The 12,816-nt window shown below is 39.2% G+C and overlaps 1 protein-coding gene across 2 annotated transcripts in view; it reads right to left on the bottom strand.

Annotated features, from left to right (window-relative positions):
* Window positions 1–12,482, bottom strand: part of LOC130424485 (synaptotagmin-2) — a 30,801-nt gene extending 18,319 nt beyond the window's left edge. The window contains exon 1 of one of the 2 annotated variants that reach the window (XM_056750170.1): window positions 11,755–12,482. The gene's annotated coding sequence lies outside the window, so the exon portion shown is untranslated. The remainder of the gene's footprint in view (window positions 1–11,754) is intronic. The other variant, XM_056750171.1, reaches the window with a different exon arrangement.
* Window positions 12,483–12,816: the final 334 nt, after the last annotated feature.

Below are 12,816 nucleotides of genomic sequence, written 5' to 3'. Positions count from 1 at the left end.
AATCAGCATTTCTGTGATTTTGTGGGTTCATAAATTACCTTTCAAGGTTTTATCCACCGTCTGTGAATAATGGAGGCTGTTTTGAAGTGTTTTGGTATTATTTGGGGTGCTGAGTGATATCAATAAGTTACCAGGCCTCTCCCTTTTGTTTATTTATCATGGAAACTCTGGTAATATTTGAGACCCATGATCGCAGTGATCTTTTGTCTGGTTCGGGATCACTGGTCGGGATCACTGCTCAAATGCTGACAGGTATGGTCATATATCATTAAACGCAATACAACTATAGGCTATACAAAGTATACGCAAAGCCTTTCCATCACATCAAGAAACAAGTTAGTAAATTTTAGTAAAATCATCCCGTGTGATTGTGTCTTGTGATTGTGTGAAATACTGATGTGAGGAGGTCATTTTTAAATCACAGGAAGTCTCCAGATAATACTGATGACCTGTGAAAACTGTGAATGGTGCTCATGTGTAACCTAAAGTTACGCTTCAACCAAATTCAGAGAAGACTCCAATCAGACCACCAACTGATGTAGATTTGTGGGGGTGTGCTTACACCAGGTGTTTCAGTATTTTCTCTTTTAGATAGAATGCATCTTTTGTTAACACACTTTTATTTCTGATATTTTACACGTCTAATACATGCATTAGCAACTTATAACACACCAAACACACATAAAAGAATGCCATATGACCCCATTTTAAGTCACATGTGTGAAAGAAATTGACAGGGGAGAGAAAATATCTCTAATTTATCTCTGTATAAAACAAAATAAGTCTACAGTAAGTCCCCACAGAGATAGTGTGTGTGTGCGTGAAGTCTGACCCGTCCAATCTGAACATGTCATCTTCTACTTTATTAAAACCATGAGATAAAGTTAAATCCTGTTGTGTTTCATAGATGGACCGAGTCCAGATTAAATGAACACAGATTTCCTCAGACAGTGATGTACAGTGAGGAATATGTCACGTAACACTATAACCCTCAATTATCACCGCAGACGCTCTAGAACCATCATATCAGGCTTTGACGTCCCTGAGGAGAGATGAGTTTCCTGACAATGATCTAACCCACATCCAGAAAATCTCTGACCTACATACACTTGAGTGTGATTTCATCTCATTAACCCCAAATACTGTACCATGATCTAATTATAACACTGAAGACACATGAGGTTTGCTCACACGTCTACAGTATTTGCTCATTCATTCACATCTTCTCTGATACACATGACACTGATGAAGGAGAATATTCTGCTCTTCTTTGGGTCTCCACTGAGTCTCATGTTTAGAGGATCAGAAGTGTTAGTGAAGCTCAAATCTCATCTACACAAACAAATATATTCACATCTCCAGCAGCGAGAAGACAAGGTGCTTCATCTCTCCTGTAATATCATTCAGAAACTCATATCATCTGTATGTCTGAAAGCCTCGGGGGAAACTTTCTGGTTCACACATTACATCCCACTAGAACTAGAACACAAAACCCAGATCAAGACCACCAGCCTGATTCAACACCACTTAAAATGACCGTCTTAGCATTTGACTGTCCAGCATAAATATCAACATGTCTTAAACCTTCATAAAGGGCCAGTTCACCCAAACATGTAAATTCTGTCACTACTGACTCTCCGTATCAATTTCTTTGTTCTTTTGAACACAAAGAAAGATGTTTGGAAGAATGTTTGCAATTTTCTGTTCGAAAAAAAAGCAGTAGGACAGCAAACGGTTCTGGGGCACCTTTGACTACCATTGTCATATTTCCCACTATGGGAGTCAAGGATGTCACAGAAATGAAAATCACTGACATTCTTCCAAATATCTTCCTTTGTGTGCAGCAGAATAAAGAAATGCATACGGGTCTGGAACAACTTGAGGGTGAGTAAAGGATGACAAAGTTAAGATTTTTAGGTGAAATGTACCTTTAACTGATGGAGCTACAAAACAAATCTATCCATAGAAGGACATGTTAGTGCAAACTCTTTCATCAACGTGCATTATGGGGACATAATGAGACTTTCTTGTACATTATAACGTGAAATGAAGGTTTCACAGCAACATTCACAAACGGAAGGAACCAGAGGTGTGATACAGTTTTGTGTTGAAGTGAAAGTGTATTGTGGGATGGATTTGGTACGTTCATAAAGACTGGATGAGGAGAGTACAGTAGGTGAGCGGGGGGGCTGCTGATTTATTGATCTTTCTGCAGTCTATACACACACACACACACACACACACACATAAACACATACACACACATGTTTACAAAGCAGCAAGCAGATGCATATACATAATAAATATATAAACACACACACACACACCCAGTCAAGCAAGAAAATTGATTTAATATTTCATTCAAACTCAAACAAGAGTCTTAAACGGTGAGCTCATCTGAAACGTCACAAACTTCAGGATAAAACTCAATAAAATACTCAATTTATACCAAATATTCTACTGTTTACTTCAATATTTGAGTGATCCACATCCATGAAGAATAATTTAATACAGACACACTCAAAATCATCAATAATCACCACACATACACCTTCTCACTAATCATCACGTCTTTTACTCCAAATTATATCATTTAATGAAATAACCAGTTTTATATGAGTTTGTAGAAAAGTGAAATGTGTTGCAGTGTATGTATATGTAAGATTGTGTAGAGTATGTGCTGTATACTGTGTAGTGGACTGTGAGACTGCTGCGTTATCTCATTGTAAGACGCTTGAGAAACACTGAAGTAGTTTGAGTCTGAATTAATCATAAGAACCCCTTTTTTTACACAGATGTGACTGACATCAGGTAATGTTTCCAGAAAGACATAAAAGATCATGTACATATATAGGTGTAAACTTATATTTTTCTACACTGTACACTGACAGCTGTTTAATAAAGTGTCATTCTCTCTTTATTTTTTAGTTTTTTTAAGTTTTCATCTTGGTACCTCAATGAAAATCCATGAACTGCACAGTTATTAGTCTTCTCTCAACTCACGGGTGAAGTATTCTGGTGGAGTCTGGACGTCCTTTACATCTTATTTGTCCCACCGTGTTAATGGAAAGATAAAGAGACAATCTTTCTCTCTCTCTCTCTCTCTATCTCTCTCTCTCTGTAATGCTGCAATGCAGGGTTTTAACCGGAAATATAAAGGCGCATCATGCGGAGTGATCTCCTCTCTCTCTCTCTCTCTCTCTCTCTTAGACACACACACACAGTCCATTATCACACATGTAAGCTATATTCTTCTATTCCATGTGTACATCACAGAATTTCAGGTCTGACGTGTGATAAAAAAAACTGAAGTTCAGTTGTATGTTTGGGGAATTGGGTGAGATGTTTTGGATTTGTGTTTACTGTTTTGAAAATGCGAGGCATAATTTCAAGAAATGTGCTTAAGCAATCGAGAAAAACTGTAATCATAAGGAATAAATCAGACAACTTTCAAGTCCCAAAGTGATTCTGATGACAAGTTTTAGATGGATGTTATCAAGCACCAGTTATTATTGGTGGACACATGGGTTTCTTATTTTTGATTTAGATTACCAGACAAGTTTTTTTTTCACAACATAGCAAGAACATGTTTATTCACACCCACATGAAGAAATACTGTAGTATACAGACCTTTAGTAGTATATTTACTATAGTAACATGTGGGAAGATGCAAAGTTACTGTAGTATTTTACTAAACCTTACTATAGTAATTTTTTTAATATACTCCAGTATTTACTACAGTTTATCCCCTTAAATGACAAAATACTTTAGTAAGAAAAAGTGTTCATAACTCTATATCACTTTTAATTGAATATAGTTTAATATGGCACGTTCTGAATTACACTACAGTACTCACGTGAAAAATACTGTACTGTAGTATAATTTAGTGTTTACTATAGTAAACTGTAGTAAAATTCCTCTTAGACACTATAGTGTTTTGGAACATAACCATAGTGAAAATGAAAGTATACTAGTATATTAGTTACTTGATAATACTACAGAATAGTGTATTATAAATCAAAACAAAGTTCAATAATCATTAAAATATACCACAATTTAGTACAGTTTACTGTAGTGAAATACTAAAGTTGGGCACGGGTGAAATAAACACTCTGTTTGGCTCAAAGCTCTTTAATAACTCTTAAAGAAACTGTCAATCAAACATAGCTGAACATCGGCTCCTGTCACGAACTCACGGCTCTCAGTTCTCTCCTCCGCAGTGCGTCTCTCTCCCGCGAAGGTCGAACAAATTAGGCCAGTCAGAAACTCTGGCCCACATCCATACTCTCTGAAGGCCTTCAAACCAGTCACATCAGGATTTCAGATATCCGCCCCATCTCCACATGACACGCAGCATCATCACAGACCCACCGCTTCATTCTTTCAATGTTCCAGTCATCTTCATAACTGCATTTGGAAAGATCAGCATCACACTTCAGACACACACACACTCGCTGGATGTTTCCACACTCTTGTTTCCTAGAATAGTAAGATCGATAGATGCACAGCCAGGCAGGTGGATATCTCTATCTATCCTAAACCGAACACAGAGAGCAGAATGAATCAGATCTAGGCCAAAAGCCCAGAAAAGGGTCGACCCACTGAGAAACAAAGTTTGTGACAAATCACATGCCGGCACCGCTGCACCTTCTCCAAAATAAACCTGCTGTGCATCACATACACATCTGTTCCACAAGTAAGAGGATAAAACTGTTAATGTTCTCTGGACTGTGAACAAAAACAAACTTCTTCCATGAAAGATGCTCTCAGACAGACACTCATGAGACTGAAACACAGCACAAGAATTCAAAGAATGTTTTGGTCACATCAGACATCTGACATCAACGTACAGTTCATGATTTTGCTGAAATCTGTTTTGAAACTCAAGAGGAGACACACCAACAAAAGTCTCAGTCGAATGTCATGGCTGTCTGAGGGTATTACACACAACTCATGTGCTCTGGAGAGTTTCAATGAAGAAGTGTGACTGCGTCTGTATTGAGGAAGAAAATCAGCCTGTAATCCGTGACTAAGCTCTTGTCAATATAAATAGGATCAAAAATCATTTCAATTCCCCGAACAACTGATCTGAAAACAGCTTGTGTTCTCAATACTCAACCTAGACTAACCATTACAATTAACTACAAACACTGTTCTCAGATCTGCACAAACTTCAGCTCTAAAGCCATAATGACAGATCGCCAGGAGGGGGCGGCAGAGCAGCACAATTCATCATATACAGCTCTCTCTCTCTCTCTCGCTCTCTCTCTCTCATTCACCGTCCAAAGCCACGCCTCCTCCAATCACATGAATATATTTCATAAATCCACGTAACGAATTACAAACTAAATCCATTCAATTCTTCTGGAATCGTGTTCATACCTGTCCAAAAGAAAGAGAGCAACCATGGTATCGTCTTTCAGACCCTTGGCCTGCCGAAGCTTTCTCCAACATGTAAAAGATGAACTGATCTTAATTCCAGTTTTTCCTCCTTCATGATTCAGATGTTTTCACGTTACTGCTTTTTCAAAAACAGACTTTTGTTTTGTAGATTTATTTGTTTCTCAGGAGAGTTTGATTGTTGCTGATTGTCCGCTGTTCTCCCTACATTGACACATTGGACACGAGGGCGCTGATGACGTGTGATGTCTGTGTGAATAGGGTTAGCATTGGTATGCAAAATACGTTGGCTGAAAATGTACACATGACCAATCACAGAGTTCGGCCAGAACGTTTTGATTGGGCAAATGTTTTTGGGTCCTACGCCTTTCACAGACAATGTATAATTCTAAAAATATTATTTGACTTCTTGATTGCTATCAGGATGTAAACAGATTTCCAACCAACATCACAAAAATGTTTCTGGACAGGATCACCCACCATGTCTTTAAATTGCTCTTATCAGCGTAATCATAATTTAGCTAACGCCTGTAAGTAATGATCACAGTTAAATATGATAACACAAACCCTTAACCTAAATCTAATCAAATATGTTGTTTTTAAAAACACGTTAATAAATAAAGTTTGTCTTCGGCAAGTTTATTTCCTGTCAAATGAATAACTTTAGTTACAACTTAATGTGGAAATAGTAGAGCACCGCCACGAGAATGACGTGTGGTGTGGCAAAACTGCTGCAGAAATCTGTAGACCAATCAAGACGCAGTGAGAGGAGACTGGCTCAAGTGTTGACCAATCACAATGCAGTGGGAGGAGACTGGATCTGGCATTCTGCAGTGAGGTGCTACCGGAAGCGTCCACCATTGATCATTTGGTAATGAGGAAAAATAACGGTGAACACGCAATTTAAACAACATTTAATTCTGGATGTTGTTAAAATAGATTTAAATATTTTATATTGTTAATTAACCTCACGTATGATGAAAATGAGCAACTCTCGAGCGAGGCAAAACACGCACTCAACACACTAACAAACTTATGCAATTACACGGTTCTGTTTTTCATAATCTCTAGTGATGAATAATGCATGAATCCAGAATAACTGAGAGGGGCTTAAACGAAGTGTATCATACTGTTCATCTGGAGATAAATCCCTCATTATCATGTCCGTGTGAACGTCATTACATTACTGAACTTTTCTCAATTTCTCATTAGTTATTATGACGTTTTGTGTGAGGTGTGTCTCATCCATCAGCTCTCTCTTGTATCGATCAGTAGTTTAGCTGGAGATGTTTAGTTCTGTTTTTTTACTTCCAGGTATAAGAATATAAGAAAAACACAAAAAAGGTCAAACACAGCACAGTGCATGGTGTTTATAGAACAAGCAAGATCATTCTAATAATAATATCTAATAAATATTGTCTCCCAGTGGTTTATTAAGCATATTATCCATTAATTAAGATGTGTGTTTAATCTAGATTGAAATTGGGAGAGTGTGTCTGACCCTGGAATAGTTTTGAGAAGGCTATTCCAGAGTTGAGGTGCTGTATGGGAAATACATTAATATATATAAAAAAATATTTTGATTTACCAAAAACCCATTCAAAAAAACCCATAAACTGTGTCCCAGATGACATAATATACACTATTCAGTATTCACTAAACCATGTAGTGTATGAATTGTAGATGGTTTGTATAGACCCAAATGGAATACTAAATACATAGCCCAAAATATCCTTTTTTAATTAGTTTTATAAAACTTTGCTACGCAACCTTCGACAAAATGAAATAAACATGAACATACATCTTATGTTTATAGACCAATAAAAACCTATATATAAAAAATAAAAAACAAAATAGTCTGTATTAGGATTTTTTCCGTTATGTATCATTGTTTTTCCTGCCATTAGGAATCCCCAGCTCCCCATTAATTAGAGTAAAAGTACTATAATATAATTATTTCAGTTAAATCTGCATAAAATACACACAAACATACTTAAAAAACTTTTTTATTTTAGTATTATGAGAGAAAACCTAATGGGGAATGTGGTTATAAATCTCTCTCTCTCTCTCGCACACACACACACACACACACACACACACACACACCCACACACACACACACACACACACAAACTGTGTTATTCAGCAACATATTCTTGAGCTCAGTTTGTCTTTGTCAGAGTCTGTGGTGAAGAGCAGTGTGTGTGTGTGTGTGTGTGTGTGTACAGACTGCAGCAGTGCATGTGTACGCCCGAGGCGCTGTGGCCCACAGTTATCCAGCCGAGCGCTTCCTCACATTCACACATGATTCTACAGCACCTCACATATACACTAACTGCTGCAATGTCTTATAAAACACCACACACACATACACACACACACACACACACACACACACACACACACAAATAACACACTATTTCTAAACTAACATGCAGCGCATGGCTAAATACTGCCAGCGCTTAAAGTGATTTTCTGTACCCGAATTTTGAAAGAAAGAAACTTTCAGTAAGTTTGACATCACTACAAAGAGAACTCTCAGCCAATAAGAGTCAAGAGAACTTTCTGCATTGCCCTGCTATAAAAGCATAACTAACCTTAAAAAGTTAAAAAATTAACTGACGTGCGGCACATGCAGTATTAACACAAGCTTCTCAAAGTAAAGAGATGATATAAATAAGGCCTGTCAAACAATTCATTGTGATTGATCGCATCCAGAATAAAAGTTTATGTTTACATTGGCAAATACATGTCTGTATACACTGTGCATTTTTATATTGTAATCATATACACATACATGCATATATTTAATTGAAATATATACATTTATTTATCTAATAAAAAATGTATACTGGTAAATAAAATAAAAATATTTCCTAAATATGTATACATGTATGAGTTTATAAATACAAAATGAATATGCACGTACACAGACATATATTTATTAACGCAAACTTTTATTCTGGATTTGATTAATCACGATCAATCGTTTGACAGCCCTAATATAAATTAATATGACGTCAGGTCAAATCAAGTTCACAGAGATCAATGGACTTACATCAGATGTAATCAATCACATGAGATGTTTATATTTTCTTTAATTCTGTAAATTGTATTCTATGTTCTGCCCTTCACAAGCACACTTGACAACAAACCGCACTGTTCATGGAAATCACCGTTTATTCCCTCTGGACGTTCTGTACAGTTTGCCCGACCAAGCGACCCTAACCCGAGGGGGCGGAGCTTGGCAAAGGGTCAGTTTCATTGAACATAATTGCTTTCCAGCTTTCTAACATACACACACACCTTTTACATCTGATGTAGTCAGCAGCATGTTGTAACATCTCTGAGCCTGAAGGCATTAAATCCAGCAGCAGCCCAGCACCTCACAACACACGACATTCACTGTCACAAACATCTCAAACTCTGCTGCAGCTTCACAAACCCAACAGACAGGCCGGACCGCCATTGAAACGTGATGACCTCCGCTACAGACAATCACGTCCATTAAAACACTAAACAAACCCAAAGCAAACGCTTCTCTTTGTCATGTCACATGAACGAGTGCATGCGTGTGTAACGTCTGAGCTCTTGAATCTGGCCAGAGAGAAAGCAATCGCTTTTCTGCATTGTGCAGTCAGACTTTATGAAGCGGTCACATGGAGAGTGATGGATGTGACAGATGAGATGCTGTTCAATCAAAACAGAGTCGGAGTTGATAGAGAAAGGGAGGGATGGATAGAGAGAGAGAACACGATACGACCGCACATGTCCTACGCAGTTTAAAATTCAGCTGGACAAAAAACAGTAACCCTGAACCAAACCTTATAGTATGTACATGTAGTTAATTGTTATTATTCAGTTCTTAAATGTATTATGACACTGTAACATGGGCACTGTAAAATAAAGTGTAACCCAAGATTCTGCCTTTCTAAGATTTTCTTCAAATGTCGTCAGACATAATTCCGTCACTCCTGCACGCACAGTGGTCAACTCATTTGTTATTTTTACATATAGACCATTTCATCAGACGCACACGCCGGGACTGCAGCCTAGTGTCTTCTAATATAACTATTTCTATTTTATTTAATTTTAAGTTAAAGAGTTTTTGCTCAAGCGCTAGCTAACCACCTAGTTCAATGTTATGCTAGTTGATACGTCAGCTCACTAAAGCAGTAAGAACGAAATTTGTTTGATGTCACTACCTATAGCCTCATATACATACTAGTATAGCAAGGACTTAATGTAAAAGACATTAATGGTAATTTTAGCAAAGTTCTGGTGACATTTATTGTAATGTGATTTGTAAGAATTTATATTAGGCACTTAAGAGGACCCAATTAAACATTATTTCTGTCAATAGAATCACTCGGGGTCCTAAAGGGGACCAAATTCGAGGGGGGACTCGATACCTCATGAACTCGAAATGAAGGGCAGTCCATGACCGCGCGCATCCGCAGTTAAGTTTGATTATGTTGTTACTTTGATCCCGCCTATAGACAGTATATTATAATTACCATTATATAATAATACAATTCATTGTAAGCTATAATAACATTGTAAAACTGATTCAAGAGGCTTCTATAAAATTGTGTAGTTTTGCCACAGTAACTTTGGTTAAACTATAGTATATGTCGTAAAACCACATTGACCATGAATTTCATCAGTCTCACTACAGTCACTGCAGTTTAACCCTGATATTTGGCAGAACCACTGGAATACTAATGGTGATCAAGGTGACTATACTTTTACTATAATAAAACAAAGGTAAATTGGCCGGCCAGATGAGATCAGTGGATGCCTCAACCTTGTCATATCATATTCACACACTTCTAACTTTTTTTTTTCACCGTGTCTCTACTCCAGTATTACAGACTCATTTCCTCAAGACCCATTTGATGAACTCCATCCTGCTGTGGTTTACCTGAAAACTGCTTCACAAGAAATAAAGGAAAATAAACGTAATGTTTATTGACCGTCACGCTGATTTGGAGACCCACCGGGACACCCTCACCCACACTTTACACAGCTACACATTACAGCAGACACAGGCCATCCAATTTCATGAGCCATCTAACAGACATCCACCTTTAATACACACGACACCCCTGAGAGAGAAGTGTTTACATCACATCTCACAAATACACATAATGTGCACCGTCACGTGATGTTGAGACGTTCAATAATAGCGCATTACCAGTCTGTTGAGTTACGACTCTTAATACTGCGTCATTATTGCTCAAGCCCCATTCATTACTGTAAAACATAAAAATGGACAACGTGTTCCTCCTCCGACATTACCGGCCCCTGTACGGCAGTACCGCCGTCAGATTTATTACACTAAAGGGGGGAACTGTTTCTCCTTTTGTTGCATAAACTCCTGATGGAGGCGTGTGTGCGCGAGCGTGCGTCCAATGCGGCGATGCCTCCTCTGCCTCACCTCTGAGGTTGAAACCACCGGCGTTATTATCTGGAGCTCTCCAGGCCCAGGACACCATCCATCTTCTGTTCCTCTCTCTCTCTCCATCTGACTACTTCACAATCAATGAGATTACCACTTCAATTGCCTTCTGCGGTTCTCAGGCCTGCTGGGATCGTCTTTGAGCTCTGCCACTGTACTGGTGTGTGCGCGCACACAAGAATGAAGAGAACACACAACGCTTGACTTGTGTCACTGACCTCAGCGCTGTTCGTTTTGCCTGCCAACTCGAGCCCTTCATGAGAATAAAGACTGGAAATAAAAACGTTGCACTTCACAGAGAAACCTTCCATCAAGCTAATGAAGTTTAGATGATGCGGTTTTCTTTGACAGCAGACGGGACGAGTAATTGTGCGTCTGCTGTGTGTGGGCCAAACAGCTTCATCAGCAAAAAGATTCAACAATCAGCAAATCCACGGATGGACTGATAAACTCTCGACCATCTCAAGACTGCTTCAGCTGTTCTCCTTAATCTAAATAATTCATCAGGGCAAATCTGTAGTGTTACACCGCACACTGTATATACACATTTAATCACCATTTTTGGAATAACTCAAAACTTCATTTAAGATTAAAAAGTACAAAACAAATAGTGTAAAACTCAACATGTTTTTCGCACATTCAGATAAATGTTAAGTTGGGCATGTTGACTTCTGCGCACACTGGCCACTATTATGTAATGCGATACTGCAGCACCAGGACGCGTTTTGTCTCCTGCGCGCGGAGAAAGTTGCGCTCGCACCCTGCGCTCTCTGTTACACGCCTTTCTCCATAAAGCTCCACTGCCACACAACACGGCCACTCCTGTCTGCCTCGGAAAGCTTCGCGTGTGGAATTACACGAAAATCAGCGTAAAAGAGAGGAACTGTACTTACCTCAGCACGGTGCGTATCCTCACTGGAGATGTACTGCACCAAGAGGAGGGTACTGCTGGGGGGGTGGAGGGATGGGTGCAGGAGAATCAAACTTCGCAGGGAGGCACTTGGACAGCTTGAGAAGAAAAAAGAAAAGTGACAGCAATCAGGACTTTGGTTTGTCCTCTTCTGGATTTGTTGGGAATGTCGGATCTGGGCATCCCGCGCTCGCGCACACACGATAGCTCGGATCGGGACGGATGCGGTGGAGATGCTCTCATGCGCGCACACACATATTCCAGCATCACACCCTGCAATCGTCTCTCAGCATCACTTGGTGTTTCACTGCTGTATTTCCCGGCACTGAGACGCCATTGGCTCAATCGGGGCTCAATAAAACGCCTCTCGTTTTTAATTGGACGAGGGTGAGATTGTTTTCACGACACACTCTGAACAGCCCTCCCGCCCCTCCTGTTTAAACAAACCCAACACTGCTGTAGTGAGAATGCTGAGCTTTGAAAACCGGGCAGAATGGAGTGAAATGGGTCGACGCGATGAGGACGCGAGAGGGCGGGGTCACTACTAAACGCGAGAAGCGCGAACAACGCTGAAGATTGAAACCCTTTGCGTTTGCGCTATTTTTGTTTGACTGTTGGTCTGTGCGAATATGCGTCGGATTGGCGTCTCTGGCGTGTACTGCGCGCAATGCGTCAAGTTAAAAACAATTAGGCGCGCGCGTTCAGCTCAATCCGTCACCGGCGGCACTCCCCCCCCGCCCGACATACTACTTGCGTGGGTCGGGACGTCCGCGAGTCAACCCGGCTCAGTGAATCAAACAAATCGATTCTACGATTTTTTTTATTTAATTTATTGCCACAACACAACAGTCCTACTTAACATTGCCAGAGATAAAGAAGATAAGAAAGAGAAACAACACACGTAAAAACGTCTCTAAATAAAGTTAAGTGCTTTTAAACTATTACATCTTTTCAAATCTTTTTTGTTATCCATTTGTTCCAATGACATATCTTTTAAAATCATTGATAAAATGTAAAATGTTTGGTTTACATAAGGCCCACTTCG

The sequence above is a fragment of the Triplophysa dalaica genome, chromosome 6, assembly GCF_015846415.1.
Source record: "Triplophysa dalaica isolate WHDGS20190420 chromosome 6, ASM1584641v1, whole genome shotgun sequence".
Taxonomy (NCBI): Eukaryota; Metazoa; Chordata; class Actinopteri; order Cypriniformes; family Nemacheilidae; genus Triplophysa; species Triplophysa dalaica.
This window is presented reverse-complemented; position numbering and strand designations above follow the sequence as displayed.